This window comes from Furipterus horrens, unplaced genomic scaffold, assembly GCF_987537825.1.
Source record: "Furipterus horrens unplaced genomic scaffold, mFurHor1.1.pri manual_scaffold_6, whole genome shotgun sequence".
Lineage (NCBI taxonomy): Eukaryota > Metazoa > Chordata > Mammalia > Chiroptera > Furipteridae > Furipterus > Furipterus horrens.
This window is the reverse complement of record NW_028327176.1, coordinates 114,579,445-114,587,243: the sequence shown is the minus strand read 5'-3', so window position 1 is coordinate 114,587,243 and position 7,799 is coordinate 114,579,445. Positions and strand designations below refer to the sequence as shown.

The following is a 7,799-nucleotide window of genomic DNA, read 5'->3' as shown; positions in this document are numbered from 1 at the left end:
TTCATTCCTGAGATGTCCTTCCCAAATTGTTACCCACTCCATGTGGGTAACATGGGTGAGCCAGTTCCACATCTGTTCCCCTCCTACCAGTCTGGATGGATGTCATTTCTTTAACTCCGTAGTTGTCAGACTTCCATTCAACTCAATTTCTGATGGTTCTGAGTGATGGTGATTCTATATTTTAGTTGTAATTTTTATGTGATTGTGTTAAGAGGTGAATCATGTCTGACTACGCCACCACCTAGACTGAAAGTCCTCAACAAACTTTTTGAGGGACTATTATTCATTAGTGGCTTAATAAGATATAAGGATATAGAAAAAACAAAGCAAATTTTGTGAAATCTTTTTTATAGTAAAAAAGAGAAGATAATGGACAACATAAATTTTGTTGTTGATTAGTTCTGTGAAGGAATTAACTAGGAGATAATGATGGAGAGCAATTGGAAGAAGCCATGATTGAAAAAGTTTGCTTTATTTGTAGGCAGTTGGTTGTAGAGACAGAAAAATGGTAGATGCCTGATAAAATATTTCAGATATGAGTCTTAATACAACCCAAGGAATAAAGTGAGATTTAGAAAAACTAAGCAATTTCATACTATTTCATACTATGGACCAATCTCCATTCTTGTCACTTGTGATTTACCATTAAATAAATGTTTCTATTTATCATAGCATTTATAAAACCAAAATAAATGGAGTTTGTGTTGCCTGTCACTACCTGAACCAGTAACTAAAGATAAGGATTGAATTTTTAAGGGTGCTTTATTCAGATGCTGATACCCTGAGAAGATAGTGGTTTGTATAACCTCAGAAACCATCTTAACATCTCATCTCAAGTTCATCTTTTTATAAGGAGAAGAAAGAATAGGTAATAGGTTTGGGAAAATGGTTACTCAGATAAGAGTTGCAGTCCAGATGCAATTCTTCTGGTACTTCTTTATCTATTGATCAACAATTCTTTATCTGCATTATGGAAAGTTCCCTCCCAGCAACACAATGGCTCAAATACTGTCTACATTGCTTGCACAAAGGCTGAATTGCTTGTCAACCTCTTGGAGTCCTATAGAGGAAAAGAGCAGGAACAGTAGGCTATTGCAGTAATCTTGTCACAAGTATGTCAAGTATGTCTTAGAACATAGTGGTCTCTAAGAAGATAATTTGTAGTATTTTGATTCTGGAATTTAAAAGAATAAATAAATAGAGCTGACTTTATTTTCTGACTAATCATATGTAGGCTTTAAGATAAATTTTCATTTTAATTCAACCTTTTTTTAGTGCTTACAATACATTAAACATTTTTCTAAGCCTAGATATATCAGTGAATAAAATAAACAACTTTCTGTGCTCTTTAAAGCCAATATTCTAGAACAAGATCAATTTTGCCATTTCCAGGAAAGCGCGGAAGAGGCGGGCTAATGAGGTGGGGTCAAGATGGTGACATATTTGAGAATTCAGAGTGACTGGGCCTAAGCCCTCAGGAAGGACGAAGGAGATGCCTAGCTGAGCTGTCACCCCCGACCCCAGGGAAACCAACTTTGCATGATATCTTAACTTGTCAAGGAATTTGTGTTGATGGCATCCCAGAGGTTACAGCTTCAGAAGGATTTATTGTTAATGAAATAAACAAGAAAAGCATTTATGATTTATGTCCAAAGTAAAATGCATCATCTAAGTTTTTGGCACCATACACTACTTTTTACAGAATTCCTGCAAAGAGTATAACATGCCTGGACATTTCCAGTGGAGAAGGCCTTGGTGCATCTTCAAATGCTGATGGGAGCATGAAAATCTGGCAAGTTGCCAGTGGAGAGCTCAGAAGAGTATTGGAAGGATGTGTGTTTGATGTGAATTGTTGCCAGTTTTTCCCATCAGGCTTTGTGGTTCTGAGTTGGGGAATGGATGCCCAGCTGAAGATTTGGTCAGCTGAATATGCTAGCTGCATGGTGACCTTCAAAGGTCATAAAGGAGGTATCCTAGGTACAGCCATTGTTGATCAGGGGAAGAATGTGGTAGATGGTTCTTGAGATGGAACAACACAACTTTGGGATTGTGGGTGGTCAGCCTGTTTGGCAGTCATTGCAGACTTGTTCTTCCATCAGCGGAGTGGCTACAGGTAATGCTGACAACTCCATCAACCTTGACTCCCCTGAACAGATGCCCAGTGAATAGGAGGTTGGAACAAAATTGAAAATGCTGCTATTGGCCCAGGAAGATAAGCTTCAGTGCTTGGGACTACAGAGCAGGCAGCTGATAATTTCTCTTTATTGGATCAGATGCCTTCACCTGCTGTAGTTTCCTCTCTGGCTTCTTGTTATTTACTGGGACATAGGATGGAAACATTTATCAGCTGAATGTGAGGAGTCCAAGGGCTCCAGTGTAATTCATCCACAAATCAGAAGCACCAGTTCTGTCCCTGCTGAGATTCAGAGAATTAGATTCATTGCTAGCCAAGTTGATGGAAGAAGCTGTTTCATTGTTCAACAAGACTTAGACTGTCTTTGAGCTCACTGGGGCTGACTGCAGCCCTGTTGCAAGGTAGCCACATGGGAGAAGCATATCTACACTTGCTGTTGAGGTGGTCTTGTGTGGCGCTATCAGCTCTCTGACCTCTGATTCAATGGAAAGAGAATCCCTAGTTAATAAAAACAATTTTCCCAGATCAAAAATGAGCAGAAACATCACCAGTCCTTCCAAAGGATCATAGTTTTTTGTTGTCTTGCATATGCTTCGGAAGTCACAGAAAGTCAACCACATTGGCCATGTGGAACTGTCATCCCATAATAAAACTTACTTTGAATTAAGAAGCTCATATTCATTCACTGCATTTGCCCCAACTTCTCCTTGTATGAACTCACCACAGAAATACAGGGCAAGGTTATGGATTGCTTAAGTTTGATCTCATATCAGTTGTGTTAAGTGTTTACAGGACCAGAGGACTTAAAGCCTGTTCTCTGAAAGAAATAAAGAGAATATATTTGGAGAAGCCTGAATTTGAAAAACTTTGTTAAATACTCTTATACCAGCAAAAACTAAGTCAAGCCAATGGCAGTCCTTTCTCAGGCACTTCCTGTTGGCCTGGCCATAGGGAAGGACTGCTTGACAGTTGTGGTAAATATCTCATAAGCAGCAACCTGGGGAAGACTTTTATACAGGTAGGATAACCAACCATCCCAGTTTTCCTTGGGCTGAGGGGCTTTCTGCTACATGTGACTTTCAGTCCAGGCAAACTGACATGGTCTGTCAGCCTGTACACAGGTAATGAAGTTGAATTTATCATTGTGAAGACAGGGACTGTCAAAGTGTGATTCCCTGGAACAGCTGTATCAGTATTACCAGGGACCTTAAAAATAGAAATACTTGAGTGTCCACCTCAGATCTAAATCAGAAATCCTATGAGTAGGGCCCACAATCAATATTTTAACAAGCCTTCCATGAGTTAGATACATGCTCAATTTTGAGACCTAGGGGAAGCACTGGTAAAGGGTACTTTAGTTAGAGATGGAACCCAGGGCTCATAATATGACCAGGCTGGTCTGTAGGAGATGAGGCTGGAGAGGTTGGCAGGGCCTGAATAGTGAGGGGGGCTTACATCCTGGTAAGGAATTTGAACTTCACTTAGCTGTCAGTGGGGAACTGTGAGGAGTGTTTAAGCAAGGGTGTGATATGATTACTTTTTTTTTTTGTCCTTTAAACATAAAAAAGGAAGTATAATATATGTGTTCCCTGGCTTATTTTCACTTAGTATCTCTGAGTTCTTTTCATCTCAATACATTTAGACCTTCTTCATTTTTTAAAACAATTTCAAGAGCATGAATACCATATCATTTACATTTTGGAGATTATGAAAAAGTTTCTTAGTGCATGCAACATTTGAGCTAGACCATGTAGGCTAAGTTCTGAAATTTATATAAGGGAAGAAGGTAATTCCTGTCTGAGGTAATAATATGATTTAGAATCCTTAAAGGTACATTCTCATGTAATCTTTATTACTATCTTGTGACATACCAGTAGTGATACTCAACAAGATGACACAATTTGCCAAGGGTCACAGAAAGCAGTAACTTGAGCACAGTTTATCTTAACTTTAAATCCAATTTTTTTCTACCTGTTGCTTATTCTTAAACAAAATTGTGAAAATAAAACACTGTAATTAAAAAGAAAAGATCAATTAATACTCAAGAGGATTTGTTCTGAGCAACAGAATAGAAAGAAGATCCATTAAGTAAAAATTACAAGATTGTAGGTAGAGCTCATCTGAAACAGAAGCTTCGGATTTTGTTTCCATACATTAATTCTGAGACACAGCGAGATGTAGAAGTGATAGGAGAACTCAAAGATTTTAGTTTTAGTCTTAGTTGATAGGCTTAAGTGATTAATGCATGTGGTAAGTTGTTATACCAGGTACTGGAATATAGGACCCATATAACTCCAGGAGGTCAAAAGGCATTTCAAACTTTATGCCCCAGGGATCTGCAAGCAATGGAGATGATATCTGAACAATTGTATTCCAGGGAGGGAACATACATACCATGATGCAGATAAAGAATTGTTGATTAACAGATAAAGAAGTACTAGGAGAATTGCATCTAGACTGCAGCTCTTATTGATTAACCTTATTTTGAAATCCCTTACTTACCTTTTCTTCTCATTATAAACAGGTCAGCTTGAAATGTGATGCTAAGACAGTTTCTAAAGTTAAGTAACTCACTATCTTCTCAGACTACCTGCATCTGAATAAATCACCCATAAAGATGCAATTCTTGCCTCTACTTATTGGTACTAGTAGTGACAGGCAGCACCAATGCCTATTTTTCCAGTTTCAGAAGAGCAGTTCAATATAAAATGTAAAAGCCTGAGTTCATGAAAGAAGACTAAATAGACTAAATATGTGGGTTTTAGCTATCGATGACAAGTAAGGCCCCGAGACAGGATGAAAACATTAAAGAAATGGGTATTGAGTAAAGAAGTTAATTGATCAAGCCATGAGAAACTCCACCATCGAAGTTTGGGAAATGAGCAAGCACCAGCAAAGAAAGAAAAGAAAGAAAGAACAATGATAGCAGGAAGAATACGAGAGTGTTAGTTCCCAGCAACCAAGTGAAGAAAGTTAAAAAAAAAGTGAGTGATCAATGTATATATTCATCTGCAGAGTCGTTAGATAAAGACTGAATATTGAGGGAATGGGTTCAGAAATAAAATAGAAAGAGAGCAATGATAAATTGTAAAATAGATAATTTCTTCAATTTTACCATAAAATATATGAAGTAGATTGAAAGAGAAATAGAGGCAATAGAGTGTTTGGCTTATCTTTATTTTATCTTTTTTAAAAAAGATAAAATATCAGGATATTTTTATGGAAATGATCTAGTAAAAGGTGAAGAGATGATAATGCAGAAGAAAGGTGGGAGAATTGCTCTCAATAACAGACTGTTTTCTGTCAGTCCCACTTGACTGTCTCTCATAGCCATCCTTTATGTCCCCAAGGATACTGTCCTTAATTAAGGGCTTACAGGGAACACTAAAAAAGGCTCCTCATTTGTTTAACTGATTCATAGCTTTGCCCTCCAATGCACTCTCTACAATGCTGCCCTGTTCTTCTTTATCAAGTATACATCTCTTCAGGTTATTTCCTGGCTAGTATCTCTTCATTATCATCCTAAATAATTCATTGCCTCAGGAGAGTATTCTTAGCTTTTCACCAGAGAACCTTTACAATCTGTCCTTTGAACATTTTTTTCAGTTTGATGTCTTACTATCCAATATTACTGCACCTCATCTCACTTTCACTATCAATATTTTATGTAATGCAGTCAACAAATTATTAGCAATTGGCTGTGTTTTCCCATTAATCAATGTATTTGCTCTGGTTATTTTTTTAACCAAAATATTATTCCTCTTTCTTTCGTATTCTGTCTCTCTCTCCAGTTAGGATAACTCAGCTTTAGTTTTTCAAGATAGCGGAAGAATTGTTAGCTTTGTCAGCCCTGTAATATTAGTGTTTCTATTCTGTGAGGTCATAGCACCCAGTAGATTTTTTTTCCTATAACATATATTGCAATATAATGAAAACATCCCTTCAAGTTTAGCATCCCTTAGTAAATATTCATTCCTTGATCAAAGTGGCCATATCTTCCATATACTTAATATCAACATCTGGCATACATAAGAGCTCAATAATTGTTTGATGAATAAATTAATAAGCTAAGAATTATTAATGAAATAATTCCAAAAATATATTGACCTCTGTGTTCCCTGAAACCTCAATAATATGTCCAAGAATAGGAGATATAAGACTCTGAGACAGAATTTAATAATAGTTACAATATATTTTTTATTGAAGTCTGTGCATATATCATTAAAATATGATGATGGATACCATTTGTAGATTAAGAAAAAAGATTTTCAATTTTATCAAGATTCATGTGTTTTGCAGTTTATTTTAACATAAAGATATAAAACAATACACATATGTATATGCAGATAACTTACATACTTATCAACATTACCATTTTATCTATTTTTGTTGTTACAGTCAATAGAAAAAAATACAATAGAAATATCAGAACTGTAATATGCATCTTAAAATGTAACTACATTGGAGAAAGAAAGAAGTATAACCCAGGTTACAAATGTTGTGACAGTAAAATAAGATAAAGCATGGTTTTATTTAGATTGAAACAATGTTTTCTAGACACTTTAATAATTTGATGTCTTTCACAACCATGACATTTTTGACAAAATGTTGGTTTTTTTTAAGTAGTTCATTTTCTCTCCATTTCTTTTCATGTTTTCTCTAAAATTAGTGTTTTGGTTGGAGATTAAAATGTTTAAAATTATAAAAAAATAATCTATTCACTGAATGTATTATTAAGTCATGAAATATTTATTATCAGAATTCTGGTTCACTGGGAGCTGGTAGCCCATAAGATTCATGGGCTTTATAATTTGACCAAGGTTTCGCATAGGTGATTAGAGATTGTTACCGTTTTGCAGCCATTATTGTTTTTAACTTTAGAAGACATTACTTACTTCAGTGGCATCAAGCTCATATTGAAATTTCTGGTCAAATAAGGAGCTGTATGTTGTAACTTGAGAGCATTGGCAACTTTTTTCTTGTTTATCTCACTGTTGTAGAAGGTTGTGTCATATCTCAGCACCTCATGTAATCCCCCATCTTGCCCAGAATGAACTGGTTTAAAAAGAAATAACTGAACTTTAAAAATTAAGTAGGTAGAACAAGACTGATGTAATGCCTCCAGAGGAAAAAGAGCTAAAATGTTGATGAAAAAATCAAATGAAACATAGGGAAAATCAGAATGAGAGATGAAAAAGTTGAGAGAGAGAGATTGAAAATAGATTTATTTCAAAATGACCTAAACTCAGTTGTTCTGTGACTTCATCTTTTAGGTATAGATTTTATCTCAGGTTTAAAGATCTATACAGATTGAAACAGCTTAGGTTTGGTTACAAGGACTATCAATTTTTTAAGGGGAAAATTTTAATTATAAATATTGGTTTTAAAAATATTCAAATGACACATTTCATTGTAAAACAAAATTTTAGAGTTATGAAGAAATATATATACATATTTTTATTTTAATCTATAATGTAATTTAACTATTGTGTTAATTCAGATGAGGAGTAAAAATATTAATATAAAAGTATTCAACTCTTTATTTTGAAATAATTAAAAACTATTTTTAACATAATCTGATAGTAAGTTACCTTTTTGATCCAATTCTATATTGTCTGAAGAATATATCAGAAAAAAAATCCATCTTCCAACTTGGTGTGTGGTT

At 35.2% G+C, this 7,799-nt stretch overlaps 1 pseudogene; it reads left to right on the top strand.

Moving 5' to 3' along the window:
* Nucleotides 1–1,431: 1,431 nt before the first annotated feature.
* Nucleotides 1,432–2,613, top strand: LOC150007265 (proteasomal ATPase-associated factor 1 pseudogene; annotated as a pseudogene).
* Nucleotides 2,614–7,799: the final 5,186 nt, after the last annotated feature.